Below are 23,820 nucleotides of genomic sequence, written 5' to 3' on the forward strand. Positions count from 1 at the left end.
TTTATACTTTGGTGTTTATGAGCTAAAGCATCAATAAATATTTATTATGAAACATAGTAGCAGAAACAATATTAATATAAGTAATAATACAAATATGACACCAAAATATCTCAAGTTTATGGTACTTTGTAGATAAATAACTTTTACTCTCATTCTCTCATTTCATCTCCTTGACAACCAAATAAGATTTGCAGAGGAAAATTTCTTCCTATAACCTTTTACATAATATTAAAGTGAGTCAGAGTAGTTATTTGATTTAATTAAACCCTCTCATCAAGTAAGTATCAACATCTGATCTTGAATAGTATCTTGTTGGTGGTTTATTTCATCTTACTGCATGTAATAGATAACTATTGTTTTGTCTCACAATTCGCTAACCCTCAATTTATTTTTTCTAGAACTAACCCTTTTCCTTTTTGTGGTCAACTGTTCCTATTGCTACTTCAGCTTTTCAGTTCCCATTAGATTGCACATTTTTACATGGCACCATCCTTATGGACATTATTAATTTGTCCATAGGTGACACAGTCTATTGTTACCAAAAAACTGTGAAATATGCAGAGGAAAAGGGGAAAACTTTATATTCTATTAAAAAAGCAATCTGCAGATAGGGGAGGCACAGCCTTCAGTACAAGTGACAGTGTGCTCTCTGAAGAACAAAGGGTCTGGTTTAAATAAGGAAAGTTCTGACTTTTGCTCTCAATCATATCTGTTTATGCAAATGCAGGATTTAAACTTGTTCATCTATGATTGGTCAAAATAGTAGAGCCTTGAATGAATGGTTTCCAAACCCCAAACCAGAAATGTCTATCAGATGTTTTCTTCAAGCCATCATGGGGTGGTTTCCGGCTGCAGTTTATCTTGGTACTGACATCATGAACTGCGTTGACTTGATGGTACAAGGGGAGATCCTTTGACACTTTTACATCTTTTCCAGAACATAGACTACAGCACTGCTCCCTCATACAACACGGCTGCTGATTCTGCTTTAACTTTGAGCACCTGTTAGCTATGGGGAGTTTATTTTGTCCTCCAGATGGGGGCGTACTTTAACAACATCAATTCAAACTAAGCAATTAAGAGTCCTTCATCTACAGACATTGTCCTGTGTTGGGGAATTAAAAATAAAAATAAATAAAAATTTTAAAGGGTCTTTCTTCATGACTGTTCGTATTGAACCAAGAAAGGGTCACTCCTCCATAAATGGCTGCTTCGGGAGTTGAGAAGTGGAATTTTTCTTCAGCTGCTTTTCTGGTTATGAAGCCAGGTTATAATGACAGAAATTGATCATGACACTCAGGGAGAAAAGGGGCAAAAGACAGGCAGAGAAATTAATCTCTTGGTTCCTGAGTCACAGTTGTATCCCCGTCCTACTTACTGTTAGATAATTCAACCCTTTTGTGAATTACATGAAATTCCTCAGTATCCTCTCAATGAATTCACTTTTTGGATGCAAACCTTTCCAGTTAAAGTACTGACTCTTTAAACAAAAAGTGCAGTGAGCAATCTATTCGATAAAGAGTGAATTATCAGTTTTTAGAGAACCATTTTATTTCCTTTATTGTCCTATTAGTTGTGCCCTTTAAAATTATTTTTAGTGACTACTCTTGAGTTAGCAATGTGCATCCTTTGTATATCAGAATCTAATTACATTTAATGTTGTACCTTTTTATACTTTCAATTTGATATTTCACACTTTCCAGTATGCTGTTCTTCATTTATTGCCCAATTTGTTATGGGATTATAGTTATAATTTTTATTGGATATACATTATCAATCTAATGGTCTGATGTTGCCACAATCGGTAGTGCTTTTTAATACCAGTGATGGAACTGCATGGGATGATCTGTCAATGATTGTTTTGGGGTTAGGAGACATTTTGATTTGCAGCCCTTTTGATGTTCAGATATTTAAAAGCAAAAGCTGTTGTAATAACAAGAGTGAGGAGATATATCTGCTTGTCAAATGATCAGCTGAGTCATAGTGTCTTATTCTCTTTTCTTTCTGAATTTCAAACCTAAGGTGATTTCTCAACATTGATGAGAAAAATCATGGAGTACGGTGGTTCTATTGCCATGAAGACAAAAGCTCAGACTGTTCCTGTCTATAGTTAATGATGAACTGCAGATTGGCTACCCTAAAATCTTGATGCTTTCCAATGTATTTCTTATTTTAGTGAAAAGATTCATGATTTTTATTTTGACTTTTGATACAACAAAATGGGGAAAATATTGACCTATAAATTTGGAGGGAAGTTTCTTTGGCAGCCAGGTGAGGAAGAAGAAAACAGACCCAATTTTGGATATCTTAAATGTTTAAGATGTTGAGGACAATGTTCCGCATGAATCCACGCTGACACCTATAATAAAACATCTTGTTTCTCCATAAATTAATATAACTTTTATCATTTTGCACACTTTCCATTAAGTTCTTCTCTGTCTCACCTAATGTGCCATAGAGCTCTTAGTGGCAACAGCCATTTCTTTTTACATTATAAGTTGGTATGTCAAGAATTTAGTGCTTTTTAGAGGAACAATGATGAAGCCAAGAGAGCTTTACTTTTCTTGCAAAATGAAAGTCAACTTACTTGAAGGGAATTCAACGATAAGAAAAAAAGGAAGAAGAAAAAAACAGAGGCAAAAAGTAGGGAGGCCAGAGAAAGAAAGGGAGAGAGTAAGAAAAGGAGGGAGACAAACAGTATTGTGTGCTTGACTTGCTAAATACTGACTGATTTGATAAGTCATAAAAGTGGAAATTGTGGATCCTTCATTCTAACAGTATAGAGTTGACAGGCAGCCCAGAGGTTTCTCATGTCCATAATGTGATTTAGGAATCATAGACTTATCAAGAGCGAGGCAACTTTGTGATACATAAAACCTCCATAGAGGAATAAAGTTATAGTTTGAAAGAAACTAAATCAAAAATTAATTAGGTTTAATTTCTAAGTCAAGACAGTAAATTTTAAATTTTTATAATTGACTTAATGGCAAGTTAGTTATTGGTGGGCTACATTGTGGAAATATTTGGTTATTAATTATAATAGTTATATACATCTTTAGAATAAAATTGTGTTTTACATTTACATTAATTTGGGGGAAATTTATTTCTTGTTTATAAGATATTTCAATAGAATATAAATGGTAATAGTGCAATTATCAGCAGAATGTAGAAACTGCACAAATCATTTAGATGTATTATTAAGATAACATTAGAACAATACCACATTTTTTACTTGTCAGTAAGATTGGCATATTATTGAGACAGACAAATTTTCAACTGAGGTCATGTTTTCAAAAATTTACATTGTATGAACAAAGCCCATCAATATTTTTTTCAAAATTTAAAACTATATAATGGGTGAATAGGTATTAATTGGTATTTTCACAGTATGTAATGTAAAATATTAAAATCAATAAATGTATTTTATACTTTATTTTAATTATTCTCTAGATTTAATAACATTTTATAGAAGTAATTGGAACCAACAGTCAAGTGGTTAAGCTTTAAATTATCAGTTAATATGTTAATAGGAAGAGTATGTGTATTGAAATGAAGCTAAATATAAGTAGATGATTATTGGTTGCCCAAAAATTGTTTTCATAAAAGTATTTTTCTTATTTATCAATGGACATTAATCCTAACATAATTTTACTGATTTAATACAATAAAAAATTACTTAATATTTGGCCAATTTTCATGAGATGTAAAATATTTCTGATCCAAAATTCAGTAGCAGCAAATAAAAAAATCTCAAATAAAAATATGTTAATTTATATCACTAACCAATAAATTACTTATTAAAACCATAATGAAATATTATTTTACACTCATTTAAGTGACAATAATTAAATTCTGATTATTAATATTTGTAAGGTGGTCACAGTTACATCTGAGGGCTGAGTTAACATGCACAAAGTAAACTTTCCAAGGTTTCCTGATAAAGCTGCTATGAAGTTGAGGAAGAGAAATGCTAGAGAGGAGAGCTATCCTGGGAACACTTACATTTTGGTCCTGCCTGATTGGAGAGATATCATTATCAATTCCTCAATACCTCTAGAGACCAATTAAAATAACAGAAAATCTTCTCTATAGAAGTAAGGATTTCCTAGAGTATAAACTGCATTAGATCCACCCTAACAAAGATTAAAACAAGGTTTCAAAAGGTATCTATGGGGAAGAAAATTTGAAAAATTAGTCCTGAATAACTTGGGGAATATCGTGGGTTTTGCAGATTGACACTAAAAAAGAAGACATACAAGCAGCCAACAAACATGAAAAAGTGCTCAACATCACTAATCAGAGAAACGCAAATTGAAACCTCAGTGAAATACCATCTTACACCTGTCACAATGGTAAAAAAAAAAAATCAAAACGACAGATGAGGCCGGGCGCGGTGTCTCACACCTGTAATCCCAGCACTTTGGGAGGCCGAGGCGGACAGATCACAAGGTCAGGAGATCTAGACCATCCTGGCTAACTCGGTGAAACCCCATCTCTACTAAAAATACGAAAATGAAAAATTAGCTGGGCGTGGTGGCGGGCACCTCTAGTCCCTGTTATTCAGGAGGCTGAGGCAGGAGAATGGCGTGAACCCGGGCGGTGGAACTTGCAGTGAGCCAAGATTGCAGCACTGCACTCCAGCCTGCGGGACACAGCGAGACTCCGTCTCAAACAATAAAAATAAAAATAAAAATAAATAAATAATAAAAATGAAAACAACAGATGTTTGTGAGGATGTGGAGAAAAGAAACCCCATATACACTGATAGTGGCAATGTAAATTAGTACAACCTCTGTGGAAAACAATATGAAGATTTCCCAAAAAACTAAAAATAAAACTATAATTCAATCCAGCATTCACACTCCTGAGTATCTACCCAAAAGAAAAAGAAATTATATTGAAAATTACCTGCACTTATATGTTTATTGAAGCACTATTCACAAAAGCAAAACTGTAGAATCAGCCTGTCTCTCAATGTAGGATAGGATAAAGAAAATGTGGTACATGTATACCATGGAATACCATACAGCCATAAAAAATAGAATAAAATCATATCTTTACAGAAATATAGATGGAAGAGAGGCCATACTCCTCAGTGAAATAAACTCAAAAACAGAGAGTCAAATACTGCATGTTCTCACTTACAAGTGGGAGCTATACCATAGGTCCACATGGACATACACAGTGGAATAATATACATTAGAGACTACTAAAGGTGAGAGTGGGCTGAGGGTTAGTAAATTATCTTTGGGGTACAGTGCTCACTATTCTGGTGATGAGTACATTAAAAGCCCAGTTCTTATCATGATCAAATACAAGCATATAATAAATCTTCACATTCACCTGTAAAAATATATAAATTAAAAGAAAAACTTTTATCACATAAGACCCAACAGATGATTATCTATTCAAAAAAAAATTGAAAATGATGCTTACAGAAATTCAAATAAGTAACCAGTAGATAAAAGCCACTTTAAGAAGAATCAAGACACTCAAAGAAAGAGAATAGAATCCAGAGTTCTACAATATCCAGTGTTCAAGAAAAATACATACATATTTAAAGAAAAGAAAATTGAATCCAAGGTCAATTAAATATAAGCAGTCAATGGAACACAAACGTGAAATGGTCCCAAAGTAAAATGTAGCAAACTATATATCGGTTCATATTCACACTTTCTTTTTTCCCTCATTTTAAAGTTCACAGTCAATCATTATAAACATCCCTTGCACATTCCCTTAATTACTTGCCCCTCCTAGCTTTGTCAAGAAAACTGTAAGCCACTTTTTGTTTTGTTTTGTTTTGATGCAACGTGTCATTTACACCAAACATGTTTCCATGGAGCTGAATGTGATGAGAGAAAAACAGAGAGCTGTAACTAGAGCATCCATGAGATGGTTTATGCTGTCTGGCAATCCCACTACATTTCTCTAGTCAGTCATTGTCTTCCCCTTCCAGGCAATTCTGATTCCTTCACTCCTCACGCCCTTAATACTTCTCTCATCCTTATTCCAATTCAGTAATTTTGCTCCATTTTTCACCAAGGAAAGAGAAGCAATTAGAAAAGAATATCCTCACTCTTCCACATGGCAGCTATTCACATAATTTATCTGCTCTTGAACCCTTTTTACTCTATGTTTCTTTTAGTAACTGAGAATATAAAGGTTCTTGCTCTTGGTTAGGTCAAATTTCTCCACTTATGAGCCAGATCCTATTCACTCTCCTTTCTTATTTAGACATTATTCTAGAATTCTTCCCTCTAACTCCTACAAAATCAATTTTTCTCTACCCACTAAGTCATTTCCATCATTTTCCATTTCTTGTTTTTCTCTCTTGAAGAAAACATTTTTATTATTCCACTTCCCCTTCAGCAACTACTCCATCTCTGTGCTTCCCTTTAGAATAAAATTCTCAAATTCATTACATATGTTCGCTGTGTTAGAATTCTGTACTCCCATTTTCTCATAATCCTACTTTAATCAGACTTTCACTTACACCAAAACATAATCATAATGTTGTACTAAACAAAGACTTCCAAATGATAAATCTAAAGTTGAATTATCTTTCCTTATCTTATATAAACTACACCAGCATTTGAAAAAGTGTGTATCTCTTCTTAATCATTGAAGCACTTCCTTCACTTGATTGTTAAGACACCACATGCTCTGGCTCTCCTCCTTGTTACTATTCTCCCTTTAATGGTGGAGGATCCCAGGGCTCAATTACTAAACATCTTTTCTGTCTACACACTCTCCCATCTACTCGTTATGCATTCAAGACCTTGGCTTTAAATGCAGTTTATATGCTGACAAGCAGACTTATGTTGAACAACCTCCTTAAAACTACGTTTGTAAGTTTAGCAAGAATTTCTAATACATACCCAAGGCTAAACACCTCTTCTTCCTCCTACAATATGCGCCATCTGCTATCTTCCCTACTGACACAGTGTCAAGTCCACCTAATAGTTACTAAGGCCACAGACTTTGGAGTCATCCTGGTAAACTATTTTTCTAACATTCCGCATCCAATTCATCAGCAAATAAATGGCTTAACATTAAAAATATATCCTAGAATTCAACATTTTCATGTTACTCTGATAAGGTTTGGTTGTGTCCTCACCTAAATCTCATCTTGAATTCCCTCGTGTTGTGGGAGGCTACCAGGTAGGAGGTAATTGAATCCTGGGGGCAAGTCTTTCCCATGCTGTTCTCGTGATAGTGAATAAGTCTCATGAGATCTGATGGTTTATAAAGAGGAGCTCCCCTTCACAAGTCTCTCTTTGCCTACTGTCATTCATGTAAGACTTGACTTGTTCCTCCTTGTCTTTCACCATGATTGTGAGGCTTCCACAGCCACGTGGAACTATGAGTCCAATTAAGCCTCTTTTGTAAATTGTCCAGTCTCTGGTATGTTTTCATTAACAGCATGAAAATGAACTAATACACCCTACTGCTACAACTCAGGTGTAAGCCTCCTTAATGCTTCACCTGATTATTGCAATACTTCTTGAAGTAGTTATCCTGTTTCTGACCTTGACCTCTGCTCCATCTATTGTCAACAGAGCAGAGGCCGGAATAAGGCAATGTACATCAGATCTTCAACCTCTGCTTTAAACCCTCTGTTCTCCCCATCTAAAGGCTCACTATTGCCGAGACGGGCGGATCACGAGATCAGGAGATCGAGACCATCCTGGCTAACACGGTGAAACCCCGTCTCTACTGAAAAAAAAAAAAAAAAAAAAAAAAATTATCCAGGCGTGGTGGCAGGAACCTGTAGTCCCAGCTACTCGGGAGACTGAGGCAGGAGAATGGCGTGAACCCGGGAGGCGGAGTTTGCAGTGAGCGGAGATCGCGCCACTGCACTCCAGACTGGTCGACAGAGGGAGACTCCATCTCAAAAAAAAAAAAAAAAAAGAACGGGATTTGTTTTTCTTTTTCTTATCTGGAGTAATTTTTTTTTTTTAATCTAATACAAAACTGAGTTGTGCTTATGACTTTAAACACTAAGCCATAACTATTCATAAACAGTTACAAGTTATGCTAAATAATACTCTGGATGGAGCAGAGAAGGAGTGATCCACAGCAACTGGCAGTGGAAATGAATGGACATTGTTCTAGTCCCAGGGGGCATATCTCATCTCACTTTTCAGTAAGTCCTTTTTCGGGATGACTGCATCACCCAAAATGAGTTCTGAATGGTTGAAATTGGTGCACTATAGTTCACTGGTTATCTATCTAAAATTGATTGTCATTTTAACTCTTTTCTCTATGATACCTCATTTTGAAGCTATGTCTAGAGTTAGCAGCTTAAGTTACAGAAATTTAGGGAAAAAATCTATATCATTTTTTCTTCAACCCTGTACTACTCATTTTTCTGAACCTTATAACTGGATCTACATTTGGCTCTTTTTCTTCTCTGTACTTGAACATGTCTACCTGATCATCTAATCAATATAGTAGTGAGTCTCAGTATAGAAGCAATTTTGCCCCCAATTGGACATTTGGTTATATCTAGAGATATTTTTGGTTGTCATATCTTGTGGGAACCAGTGGATTGAAGTCAGAAATGCTGCTCAACCTCATGTAATGTATAAGATGGTCTTCCATAACAAAGAATTTCTGGCTTCAAATGTCAGTAGTTACAAGGTTGAAAAAAAAAATCTGTACAGTAAAGCTCTAAAAACAGAAAACCTTCTAAAATAATTTTTGTTATCATTTTAAAAATATATGCCATTTACCAATTTAAAAAAAAATGATCTCCTGGGCTACAAAATACCTATTTGTGATAAAAGTATTCCCTAATTGAAATACTTTGTAAAGAATAGCAGGATTGTAATTTAAAAAGTTCTGTAAAACTATGTTGTTGTTAGAAGAAATCCTTTGGTTCAGAGTCATTCGTATGATTTGTTAGGTAAGAACTGTCTTAAAGCAATGAATTACAATTGCTGAAATACATTCATTCATGACAAGATATCTTCAGTCGACCATTGCCCTATTTTTAAGCTTTTTGGACTTAGGAATCCAAATTAAAAAAAAAAAAAAAGAAAAAGTATTATTAGCCTGGATCAGGTCAGATTTGGAACATCCAGGTAACTGACAGAGAATATCTTCATCCATGAGCTGCAATACACTTGTTATGGACTTTTGAAGAGACTTTGTCAGCACCTATCACTTGGACATAATATTGAATTCATTCTTTTATGAAACAGATTAAAAATATGTTTATCAATTCCCCTTCCAATTGCTTTTCATATCCTTTTCCCTCATAGCAATTTAATTATATTTCTTTTGTAATTTTCATGGAACTTAGGTAAATAGAACAGAATAAATCACAATTACTGACAATATTCTAGTTATATTATCTGTGGATTAAAATGGTAGCAATTGTTTATGTATTCTGCACGTTCCTGTCATGTTCTGTCCACCATATCCCCACACATAAACACAATCCTGAATTGATTATATTCTTATTTACTTGCTTTAATGGCTGTCTGTGGTTTAATCAAAATTTTTATTTTTTAGAAAATACCTCATTTAGCATTATTTGTTTTGGATTTTCAGAAAAAAGTAACCTGCCATATGTAATCTTCTGGTACTTATTTCTTTCTATTTAACTTACTATTTTACTATTCATATTTTTTGAAACTTTCACAATTCAAAGCATAATAATAATACTTTATGCAGCATTTATTATGTACCAGACAGTGACTTTATAGGTCTTCAACAAACTATTGCATTTATTATGTGGAAGAGCTACTGAGAAATCTTTTATTGTTAATTTGCATATGAGAAAACCAAGAGATTATCTTGATTTGCTTATTACTAGACAGGTAGTCCATGTTTAAACTGGATTTTGAGCCTAAATTTAGTTGGACATGAAATATACCCTGCAAAAATATAAGTACCTAATTTTTCTCCTAGTACTGAAAAGTCATTATATAGATTTAATACGCTCATAGAATATATACTCTTTAAACTCCCAAATAGCTTTATCTTCTTGCAACAACAAAATATCATTACATATTAGTAAGCATAAAGTTTTTTCTGATATCCGTCTAGGAGTATCCATATACCCCTATAAGAAGTCTTTTGTGCCATTACTAAATAGAACATCGGATGATATGTATTAAGAATCTTTATATTTAGAAAACTGTTTAATTTTGAGCTCTGTTTTATCCGTCTCTTGTAAATTTAGAGCTGATGTCACTAATTAGAAACATATCTTTTGGCACTAAGTTAATCTATTTATGTTGTGGTTCAATGGAGTCAGTATATTGCATATAGAATTCTCTCCCTGAGTTCAAAACTCATTAAAATATAGAGAAGGTTAAAATATCAAGACTGAAATGTCAGTTTTATTTCTGATAAAAGTTAAATTATGGGTGTGGTTCGTTTTGTCAGCAAGCAAGCTTGGTAATGATCCTCTCACAGAATTGTAGTCTTTCCCCATAAGTTATAGACATATGATCTGTAACTAATGTGAATATTCATAATTTACATATATATGTCTATTTATAAAATTCTAGCATATACTATGCATTACCAAATATACCTTGCAAAATCTCACTCCATTCCACTAATTGTAAAGATGAATGGTGTGTGCCTCTGAATGAAATAGCAATGATAAAATTTACTAAATATAATATAAACAGTAATATATTTTGTACAATTTAAAAGTCAATTTAATAACCACATCTTATGTAGCTACTACATATAAGGTGATCTTTTGGAAGCTGTGAAAATGTTAAGATAATTCAAAGTTAAGTTCTTATACTAGAAAAGTTGAAATTTAAGAGACAGCCATAGAGATGAACTTCTAGAAGCCATACACTTAGAGTGTATTAAGTAACATGATGGAGTTAAAACTAAAATGTAGCAGCTGCCCAGAGAAATGAGAAACTAATTTCATCGTTGCAGATTCGATGTAAAGGTAGGCAATGAATGAATTTTGAATGAATCAATCACAGGTTCAGAGGGGGAAAGATGGCCCACTGACATTCCAGGAGTAGGGGAAAAATAATATATAGCACAGTTTCCGGAGCTGATAGATGGAGTATCTGTGTGGAAAACATTTACTCATCAATGGGCCTGAGAGGAAGGCATTTACCTTCCTATCTGTGTTTCAGACTACTTCCTCTCATAGCCTCTTCTCTCTAGCCTTGACAATTTACACATGTTCCTCAAAAATCCCATGCCATTTTGCCTCTTCAAAATTTTGGTATTATTTTTCTCTCTGCTTGTTTGTAAATATTTTGCCTTTTTGTAAAGAAATAGCTTTAGTAATATTGCTTGAAAATGTAAGACCAGATGACAACAAAATAAGTTCTTGGAAAAATACTATTATAACTAATGCTTTATGCTATTTAGAAAAACCATTTAATGTAACATTTCATTTAATCTTCACAACATTCCATGAAGTAGACGTTTATTTTCTGCATTCTTAAAAATATACAAGTGAGACTTAAAATTAAAGGTAATTCATAATTATCAGGGCTCAGATTTAAACCCTTGTTCTCACATAATTTACCAGTAGAAAAAAATCAAACTTCCATTAAAACAAAACTTCAACAGAGCAATAGCATTTGGCCAAAGTATTTGTACCTCCCTAATCTCCTGCTGTTATTAACTCACCAAAATTTAAATAGAGGGTTAAGTTATTTCAGTTTTAATATTTGAACTCTTTCTGCATGTCTTGGGGGAAATATGGATGTAAGCCAACTGAGTTTTATATTTATTCTGAAAATGACAAAATCATCTTAAGCCCTGCACTTGAAGTTGGAAAACTGAAATGAATGTTATGCTTTCAAAATAGGATAATTTCATGTGGCCAGGCAACATTTTTATGCCCACTGCCAAGAACAATATATGCTTTATGACAAAAGGATGACTACTATTTTAAACCCAGAAATATCAACACATCTAAATTATTCCTAATTTTTTCTATAAATGCTATTATAATATTCAATATAAGTACACAGAGACATTTAAAATGTGTTATAATTATCACTGGATGATGTTTTCCTTTACAGTCAATCTTTCTCTTTTCTGACAACCAAAATCCACTGTTCATTATTAATTTTGCATGTGAAAGACAGGAATTAAGTTTATTTTTAATGTTAAATAAATTTGATAGGTTATAACATACTCTGATTCTACATCAAACCTGTATTTTTAATGGACTTACATAGGTATTTTATATAAAGTACTTCAAATTATTTCAGGGAATATGTAGTTTTTAAATTAATACATAAATAAATGGTGGCCTGAAAACCAAGTGAACCTAATGTTAATTGAAAGTTAAAGTTGCCCTCTCTGAGATGAGAGAGAGCCTAGAGTGAAAGATGCACACCAAAGCTTTTTTTTGGCAACAAATGGCCCAGTCCCTGCCGAGTGATGGACTGAAGTGGATAGGGAGACACAGCATTCAGGGAAAAATTGAAATCAGGAACCAGGCCAACCATCCAATAAAGGCATCAGCCCTACAGCTCTGACCTTGAAACAGAATCTAGGTATGTGTTATTAATATACTAACAAGAGATTTATGAAAAGTTGGAGATACTTCAATATAGAAGGTAGAAGACATATCCTAGACAGACTGAGTGGCTAGACAACATTTTCGAGTACCTTCTCACGTATGGGTATCAAGGGGAAAGAGAAGAATTGCTAAGGTAAACAAAGATCAAAGGTTTGTTCATATGGTTCACTAATGGTAAGTTTAGAGAGTGGAGGTACTTTGGGAAAAAATTCCCGTAATAGGATTGCAAGAACCTTTTAAATCTATTCAATAACAGGTTATAATTTCTTAGAAAAGAAATTAAGTTTGCTTCTGTTGGCTGGGCACGATGGCTCACGCCTGTAATCCCAGCACTTTGGGAGGCCGAGGCGGGCGGATCACGAGGTCAGGAGATGGAGACCATCCTGGCTAACACGGTGAAACTCCGTCTCTACTAAAAATACAAAAACTAGCCGGGCGAGGTGGTGGGTGCCTGTAGTCCCAGCTACTCGGGAGGCTGAGGCAAGAGAATGGCATAAACCCGGGAGGCGGAGCTTGCAGTGAACCGAGATCCGGCCACTGCACTCCAACCTGGGTGACACAGCGAGACTCCGTCTCAAACAAAACAAAACAAACAACAACAACAACAAAAAAACAAAAAACAACCAGACAAAAAAAGAAGTAGGGCAGGGTCATGTTGAGTTTTGAATTGAAAGAAATTTGCTATAGATATATAATGTTTTGTTTGTAGAAAAATGTAAAGATTTTGCCAATAGTTAAATGAGAAAAAGAAAAAACAATCCGGATTAATTTTAAGTACATATAAATTCTCATTCCTCATGAGTATAAAATAATCTGGCTAACTGCATGCCACATGCCAGACGTATTGCTAAATTAGTTGTTTCTGACATGATCCTGACATGATCGTTGTCAAAAATCCCTGGCCTTATGGTAATGTGCACTTTATCTGTCCTTCAATGAAAGTATTTTGAAGAAAAAAAAAAATAAGTGGGAGTGTATTTTTCCTAAGACACATGGTATCCGGGTTGTGATACAGCAAGTTAGCAGAACTGTACTGTTTACTGACTGGTAGAAATACAGTACCATTATGTTACTCAGAAATTGACATGGCTATGCATGGATGGAAATCTTAGATAGAGACTCTTACTAGCAAGAGATTTAAACCCTCATATATAATCCATGATCACACTATGAAAACATTTTGATTCACAGCAAATTTTATAGGCTGCAGAAGGATCTTGATTAAATAATTTATGTTAGACAGAGCTGGAGCATTTTGTAGATATTTTTGCAGGCATAGCAATAGGTACATAATTAAGAGACTGTTCCAAATAGCCAAGATATAGAATTAATCAGGTCCATCAACACATGAATGGATAAAGAAAACATGATACACGTGCACAATGGAATACTATTTGACCATAAGAAAGAATGAAATCTTGTCATTTGTGGGAACATGGTTGAGCCCAGAGGACACTATATTAAGTGTTTCATGGGAACAGAAAGATAAATAGCACATGTTCTCTCTCATATGTGGAGGCTGTAGAAGTTGATCTCATAGAAGTAGAGAGTAGAACAGTGGTTAGCAAGGGCTGGGAAGCATAGGTGAGAGGAAAGAGAGTTGTTGGTTAAAGGATACAAAATTACAGTTAGAAAAAGGAATCAGTTATAGTGTTTTTTAGCACTGTAGTGGGACTACAGTTAAAATTGTATTATGTATTTTCAAATGGCTAGAAGAGGGAATTCAGAATTTTTCTGACATAAAGAAATCACAAATGTTTGATGGGTATGCTAATTACCCTGATTTGATCAGTATACATTGTATATATCAAAATATCACTATGTATGCCATAAATATTTCTAAATACTATGTGTTAATTTAAAAAAATAAAAAATTAAGTACTCTAAAAAGTGTTAAATATAATGTAAACATTAATAACCAAAATCTGACAGAGAAATAATTTTCATATATTACTGTGATTAATTACTATTTAACTATTTAAAAATTATATATTTTGGGCCAGGTGCTATGGCTCACCCCTGTAATCCTAGCCCTTTGGGAGACTGAGGCAGCCAGATCATGAGGTCAGGAATTCGAGACCAGCCTTGCCAGCATGGTGAAACCCTGTTTCTACTAAAAATACAAAAACGTAGCCAGGCATGGTGGCATGCACCTGTAGTCCCAGCTACTCAGGAGGCTGAGGCAGGAGAATTGCTTGAACCTGGCAGGTGGAGGTTGCAGTGAGCCGAGATCATGCCACTGGACTCTAGCGTAGGCAACAGAGTAAGACTCCATCTCAAAAAAAATTAAATTTAATTAAAGAAAAAAAAATATATATATATATATATGCATTCTGGCAGGAAAATATAATTAAATAGTTACAGTGTGCTAAGAACGTAAGTCTGGTTAAAATAATATGTAAATGTAATATATGTAAAAATACACATACACATACAAATTTATGTAATCTTAAATGCCAAAGTTTAAAGTGATTACCTTTGGAAGTGTAGAGAAGTTATACATTTGGTCATATAACATTTTAATATTATATATTAATTGACCTACTGTTAACTAGTATTGCTTATATCATAAAATGAATTACATTAGTTAGAATAAGCACAATAAAACAAACTGAAACCTGGAATGACAAGTCTTTTCTCTTTGTGTAGAGTATGTGTCTTAGACAGAATATGCTTTGTATTTAACATTTTAAACGTTAAACAAATTCAGTCCACTGATAATAGACTGACCTTGAAAAGAGTTTGCATATAGTGTTATATGATGATATGACTGAAATTAAAATTTAGAGCTGGTGCCTTTCTTTTTGAAAGATATAATAAAGCTATATAATTAAGTTAAGCTAATTATTGTGAGATTGGCATAATCGCTATATGAATGGTTCACTAAATATGGTGACTAAGTAAACAGCATCATCTTCCTAGGAACTTGTTGGAAAATCAGATTCCCCAAACCCACCCAGATCTAGAGAATCGGAAATTTTGAATTTGGATCCCAGCATTCTGTGTTTCAATGATCCTGTAGGATATTCTAAAATAGGCTAAAGCTTGAGAACCACTGCACTAACACAAATATAGTTTAAGCAACTTCACCTGTCTAAATTCACAGAGGGATATGCTTATTAAAATAAATAATATTTTCAGATGTTATCTTGGGTGTGATACTCTGCTTTTTCTTCTTTCTCAAAACCATTTCCAATTAAATAAGGTAAATTAATATTTTAACTACTAAATAATTTTATCAGAAACATTTTTAATGTTTCATTTTTAAGGAATATCTTCTTTCTTGGTAGCAGATAAGAACATTCAAACAATAAGAAATATTGATATACAGAACATGTAATTCCAAGAGTCCCAATGAAACATCAAATTGCATGTGGATTTGCACAAAGAACATTTCAGGATAAATAATACAAACACAATTTATAAAACAAGAATTCTAGAACTCTGATAAGGCCATCTCGTACAGAAGTGTCAATGATTTGTGAATTAAAAACAGGAGCAAGGTCTAGGGTTCTGTTAAGGCCATTTCAGTTAAGCTCACCTGAAATCCTTTTGGAAAACTGACAGGAACAAGTAATGAATAAATGAATAAAATTTAAATACTGAGTTACGCTAATCAGGTCAACAGAAAAGGCAGAAACTAAAGCCGACTCCACAGTGTGGCAAAATGATGCCTAAAAGGCAGCAAGTGGTTTGATTCTATCTCATTGAGAAGACTGCATTCCTCAATATTGTAAAGTGTCCTAATTTATTATCACCAATGGGTAAAATTACAATAAGATAATAAAATTCCTATGACCTATTGATATCGTTAGACTTTAGAGTGTCAGCCCTTGGAGGAATTTTCCCCTGCATTCACATTACTAAGCAGAAAACAATGTAAATTTATAATCTCTTGACAAAAACTCCAATGTACTACAACTATCTCACAGCTATCTCACAACTATCTACAACTACGTTATTAAAGCAAACTTTAAGTTTTACGTGTCATTCTGGTTATATTCTTAGTTTCTCCAAAAGAAAAAAAAAACTGAGTCTATTTTGTGGCTCAGTTAGTTAAGCATTCTGTTAATGAAGCCATAGTTATAACTTTGATCTTCATTTTAGGGAGTTCGTATTTCTTTCCCAGACATTTCCTTCCCTAGTGAAACTGACTCACATAGTGTATACTATTATTTCTTACCAAAAAAAGTAAGAAAATGAGATGGATCAAGGAATCACTTATTATAAAAGCAAATCAAATTATATTCTTTACTGACAGTGAATCATGAATTATAATGGAGCAGAGCCCATCTTCAGTACAAGTTTTAGATATTACCAGGCAGTCTGCTCATCAGTTCCAGGGGACACTCCTTTCTTTTCCCCTATCACTAACTTGTCTTTCAGATACTTCCTCTGGAAAATGCCCATCATGCGCTTCCCTTCTCAAAACTCTCATTCTCTCTGCAATGTCGGCGTCATATATGTTTGAAAATCATTGGCATCAAACATTAATTTTGACATCTGATATTTACTGTAACTGCTTTTAACACTATTATAGGAAACTAAAGAGCTAATAGCTTTAACATACCTCCATTCCCCAAAAATGCATCCTGAGTGGAGAAACAAAAACATCAAAGGTTTATACGCTATTTCCAGTATCATTATTCAGCCATTATCATACTTTTATTTTATACTTCTGCATTCATTTGTCAGGATGAAGAAAAGGAGGTTGCTGCTAAACAAGATTTTAGGAAAGAAGCTGTCACCTTTTACTGGAGAATTTAAGAGTAGACAGCTAGAAGTTGATCACAGTTTTGTTTTTTGTTATTTTAAATAAAGAACATCTGTTGGTACTCCCTTTAATAGCCCCAGAACCAATCTCTTAGCAAATCCTGTTGATTCTAAGTTGTAAGTGCGGTCACTTCACATGGTCTCTGCCAGAACCATCCTGCTGAGAACAGCTTCACTTTGATTTTGTCAATATCTTCAACAATCCATTGTCCTTTCAATCAACTCTGTACAGAGCAGTAATAATGATTCTTCTAAAATGTTGTCATGCTTATAATTCTATAGTTGACTCATCTCTCTCTCAGGATAATGGCCCAGGTGTAATTCATATTGCCTTAAAGACCTATGTGATCTTTTCCACCAACGCCACAGCTGCTCGAATTTACCTGTACCTCACTCTCCCTCATTCACTCTGCGTCTTATCATGGATGCATTACAAGGTCATGAGCACAGGATTATTTGTCCTCATCAGCCCCTATTTACAGAAAAAAAGAAAAAATTTAAATTATATTTTTGTGTTTCTTACTGGAAAAAGATCAGTATAACCCAGGATGAATTTTCTATTATATATTCTTTTTCATCACACTCATTTTTTCTTCTACTTTTAAAAGAAATTAAAATATAAAATTTTGTGAACTCCTGGAATTATGGTGGGCCAGGTGGTTTCTGCTGCTTTCTGAGGAATGTACTTTATATTTGATGAGGAACATTTCGAATGTGCTTCCTTAAATAGCCACAAGCTTTGTTTCTATAGGTCTCCTCTTCCAAAGGTCTTCCTTGACCCGACTATAAAAAATGTTCTGGCCTCCAGCATTTCTTATTCCCTTTATTTGTCTTTCTTTTTCTGCATTGTGCTTTCTGACTTAACATTTTTCAAGGATTTGACATATTTTATTTGCTTGTTTATTTTGTTATTTTCTTCCCACAAGAAAAGCAGTGCTATGTGAGAAATGGAATGTTGTATGTTTTGTTCATTGCTTTTGTACAAGCTCCTAGAAGTGTACCTTGAAGTAAGCCTAGCATATCATAGGTGCTTAATAAGAATAATAATAATTAATGACCTACTAATATTTTATATGAAAAAGAGTAGTTTTTTACAAAGCTAAAGAAGTGCATAGTATACTACCTAGAAATTCCACTCAGGAATTTTGGTAAATAAATTTTTTTTCTTAAATTCATTCATGCTAGTGTATAGAAATGCAATTGATTTTTTGTATTTAAATTTATCCTGTAACTTTGCTGAACTAATTTATAAACTTGAGTATATCTAAGAATTTATATATTTGTGGTCAGGTGTGATGGCTCGTGCCTGTAATCTCAGCACTTTGGGAGACTGAGGTGGGCAGATTTCTTGAGCCCAGGAGTTTGAGATCAGTCTGGGCAATATGAAAAAATCCATCTTTTTAAAAATACAAAATATTAGCTGGGCATGGTGGTGCATGTCTGTAGTCTCAGCTACTTGAGAGGCTGAGGTGAGAGAATTACCTGGGTCCAGGAAGCAGAGGCTGCAGTGAGCCATGATTGTGCCACTGCACTCCAGCCTGGGCAATGGGAGTGAGACCCTGTCTCCTCCCAGCCCACATATATATATCTGTTTGAAATTATTTTATCTGCACATAGAAATAGTTCTATTTCTTCCTTTTTAAATGGGATGACTTTTATGTTTCTTATTTAATAGCCCTGCCCAAAATATCCAGTTGATTTGATGTGAAAGGGACAACATTCTTATCCTGTTCCTAATCTTTATTTATTTATTTATTTACTTACTTACTTACTTATTTATTTATTTCTGAGATGGAGTTTCACTCTTGTTGCCCAGGCTGGAGTGCAGTGGCACGATCTCAGCACACCGCAACCTCCACCTCCCAGGTTCAAGTGATTCTCCTGCCTCAGACTCCCAAGTACCTGGGATTACAGGTGCATGCCACCATGCTCGGCTAATTTTTGGTTTGTTTGTTTTTCCATTTTTAGTAGAGATGGGGTTTCACCATGTTGGCCAGGCTGGTCTTGAACTCCTGACCTCAGGTGATCCGCCTGCCTCAGCCTCCCAAAGTGCTGGGATTACAGGTGTGAGCCACCACCCCCAGCCTCCTGTTCCCAATCTTATGGAGAAATTATTCAGCCTTTCACACTTAGCTAGCTGAGAGTTTTTCATAGATGCCATTTAAAAAATTAAGGGAGTTTTGTTGAATATTTTTCCTAGTTTGTTGAATATTTTTATCATTAAAAGGTATTGATTTCAGATACAACAGAGCAAATTGGAACTTATCCCAGAAATTCAAGATTGGTTTAACATGTGAATATCAATTATTTTAATGCACAATATAAATTATATATAAAAATATATAGTTTATTATAATTTATATATAATTATATATAATTTAATATAGTTTATATATAATTTATCTATAATTATATAATATATGGTTATATATAATTTATATATCATTATATATAGTTTATATATAATTTATGTATCTATATATAGTTTATATATAAATATATAGTTATATATAGTTTATACATAAATATATAGTTATATATAATTATATATTATATATAAAATATAATTATATTATATATAATATATAATTTTATATATAATTATATATAAATATATAGTTTATAATTGTTTATATAAATATATAAAAATATATAAAACATAATAAAACATATATTTTTATATATAGTTTATATTGTGCATGCCTCTGGCTTTGTTTTTTCTTTTTACTCGAAATTGTATTGACTGTTGATTGGTATAGTTTGGCTATGTTTCCACCCAAATCTTATGTTGAATTATAGCTCCCACACTTCCCACGTGTCGTGGGAGGGACACAGTGGGAAGTAATCAAATCATGGAAGTGGGTTTTCTTGTGCTGTCCTCATGATAGTGAAAAAGTCTCAGCAGAACTGATGGTTTTATAAAGGGAAGTTCCCCTGCACAAGCTCTCTTTTGCCTGTCACCATGTAAGACGTCCCTTGCTGTTACTGCTATGATTGTGAGGCCTCCCAAGCAATGTGGAACTGTTTGTCAATTAAACCTCTTTTGTTTATAAATTAGCCAGTTTTGGGTTTGTCTTTATTAGCAAAATAGAAACAGATTAATACAACTATTCAGGATCTTCTGTGGTTCTATACAGATTTTAGGATTGTTCTTCCATTTCAGTGAATAACTTCATTGGCATTTTTACAGAGATTGCATTTATCCTGCAGACTGCTTTTAGTGGTATGGGCATATTAAAAATATTAATTCTTGCAATCGATGAACATGTAATATATTTCAATTTATTTATATTTTCTTTAATTTCTTTCATCAATATTTTATACTTTTTAGTATAGAAATCTTTCATCTCCTTGATTAAATTGATTCCTAAGTATTTTATTTTACCCAGCTACTATAAATCAGATTGTTTTTCTTTTTGGTAGATCACTATTAGTATATAGAAACACTATTGATTTTTATATGTTGATTTCATATCCTACAACGTTACTGAATTTTTTTTATTAGTTCTAACAGGTTTTTTTTTGGTGGTGTCATTAAGGTTTTCTATATTTAAGACCATGTCATCTACAGAGATAATTTAACTTATTCCTTTCCACTCTGGATGCCTTTTATTTCTTTCTCTTGCCTAATTGCCTAGCTAGAACTTCCAGTACTATGTTGCATAGAAGTTTCGAGATTTTGTTATTCTAGATCTTAGAGGAAAACCTTTGAAATTTCTCTTCTTCATTATGATGCTAGCTGTGAATATGTCATATATGGCCTTTACTGATATGAGGTGCATTAATATAATTATTAGTATAATACTAATATAATAAATAATAGGAAAAAATAGAGTTCTGCTTAACATCTAAGCCTCAGCACCAGCAGTGAAATTTGTCATTTATCCCTACAATGTTATCTAAAGCTATACTAATATTTTCATTAGAATAAATTTAATTTTAATATCATATAATATGATTTCTATGTTAATATTACATGCTAGGCAAGCATTATTTTTATACAGTCATGATTTAATAATATGTGTGAAGCCAATTCAAAAATTATTTTAAACAAGAATTCATAGATTGTTTAGAACTCAACTTCTATAAATGAAAAAATAACATTTTAAAATTCTAAGAATTTGATGACATGCTACCAAATCATGATAGAAATAGACTATCATCTTGATTTCCAATTCTGAACTCTTTCCATTGAACCACTTATTATGAGAGTGGGAAAGGTTGAGTAATAAATACTCCCAAATACGATATATTGCTTGTTTAATAAGAAAGTACTAAAGTTCATTTTTAGTGTGTGATTTCCATACATCTTTCATTCACTTTCTAGAAGCCTTGGGTAAGAAATGGCATACATAAATTTTGTTTAAATTTCATTGATGAGACTTGAACTTGGCACATCAGTAAGAAATGTGGAAAATATTGTTTGTGTGTGTGTGTGTGTGTGTGTGTGTATGTATGTGTCTAGGAACAAAATAATTATTTTAAATTATTTGTCTATGTATTTGTTCAAGGCTTTTCCTAGTTAAAAAATTGTTCTTTTTTGCTTCATGTGACCCTTAAAATGCTCTGTATTTTATAAATGAATATCCTACTTTGTTATTTTGCCAATGTTTTGCCAACAGAAAGAGGAGAGAGTTGTATAAACCATTTCTTCTGAAAAAAATATTTGTATCTAATCTTAAACTGGTCATTTCATTAGGCAGTTGTATGGGCATTATTGCAACTTTGATGTAATTAAACATCCTCCTTTTGCTGCAGTATTTCAGAGTTTGATTTTTAACCATATTAGAATTACAGTCATATAGGATCCTGTAGAATGAAGATTGTATCCAGAGAATAAGAAATCTGTCATCTATAACATTGCTATTGTTTGGCATGTGAGCCTCAATTTTCTCAAAGGTAATAAAGATACTAAAATCCCCAACCTCCAGGCTATATGTTGCAACTAAGAATATTTTAAATTTTGATAAATAAATAAATAAATAAATGGACACATCACTTTAGCAATCATATCTCCCAATGAATATAAAAATAAAATTATAAAAATGATCATATTAACCCACCTTCTATTCTGCCCTTGAGTCCCATTGCCATATTGACTCATGACTTAATCATGTGACAATCTCTGTAAGTGTGGTACAGGCAGAGGAAGAAAAAGTGCTTGTGCATTGCATCATATCTGATTTTTCTCTTCCTGGAAACTCTTAAACATTCTACTACGTGATGAGTCAAACTGTCTCTGTGTGAGGAAAAGCGCTAGTCAAATCACCCTCATTACCCGGCTGACATTGAGTCAGCTGCCAGACATGTGTTTGAGGCATCATGTGTTTGAGACCATCTTGCACCAGCAGCCTGCTAACCAGTTATCAGTTGAGCTGCCTAGAATAGGACTTCCCAATGAACTCACAGAATTGTGACAAAATAATTTTAATTGATCTAAGACACAAGTGTTGGAGCCAGACACAGTGACTCATGCCTGTAATCCCAGCTACTGGGAAGCTAAGGCAGGAGGATCGCTGGATTCTAGGAGTTAGAGGTCAATTTGAGCAACATAGCGAGACCCTCTCGATCTCTAAAAACAAGAGAGACAAATGTTGGGGTGGTTATATACTCAACATTAACTTACGTACTTAGGAAACTAGATCTTTTCAGGAGATTCATACAAGCAGCTTGAAAGTGAATGAGAATAAGGCAATTACAGTGTTTCATTTCTTTTGGAGGGCTATGAATTTTGTTTCACATTGTACTCGTTAAGGATACAGTTGCTATTTAATTGTGTTATTTAATTTAGAATTATCTGTAGAACAAAAAATGAAAGTAAAATAAAGTAAATTTTAAAAAGAGGAAAAACAAACAATAACCTGAATTATGTTGGGATGCATTCAACTTACGTGTCACATATATGATATTTCTTATTGACTAAACATTTGAGTTTGGATTATAATTATTTATTATTATTTAACCTTTTTTTGGATTGCTATAGTTCACATTCAATGATGCAACTTGTTTTAATACATAAATAAAGTTGAAAACCTTTGTGTCAGTCTTCTAAATTTAGCTTGACTTTCTTAAAAAATCCAAGTTAAACCTTATCTCTTAAAGTAAACAAATTTTTAGAGGACATTACTAAGGTTTTTTTCACACTAGAGTTACTTTAGTGCAATGTTTTTAGCTTGTTGGTTCAAGTCATCTTCATAGTTTTCCTATCAATCAAATTTATAGAAGTTGGCTAGCACTTGTCATTTGAACAACCCTAGTAAAACAAATGAAATAAGAAATGACTGGATGCGCAAAGACCTTTTAGTCTGAGAACAAGAACAAGATCAAAGATGGCATTTCACAGAAAGAATGAATCAAGAGAAACCACAAGTTAATTGAAGACAAATTTATATGAGATAAAAGAGAGAGATTTAAAATTATGAAATACAAGCTGCAATATTTGAGTATTACATTTCCTCCATTTTTAATCACGTTGACTGTGAACAGCTTCTGACTGCTTGCAAGTATAATAAGTC

The sequence above is a fragment of the Theropithecus gelada genome, chromosome 3, assembly GCF_003255815.1.
Source record: "Theropithecus gelada isolate Dixy chromosome 3, Tgel_1.0, whole genome shotgun sequence".
Taxonomy (NCBI): Eukaryota; Metazoa; Chordata; class Mammalia; order Primates; family Cercopithecidae; genus Theropithecus; species Theropithecus gelada.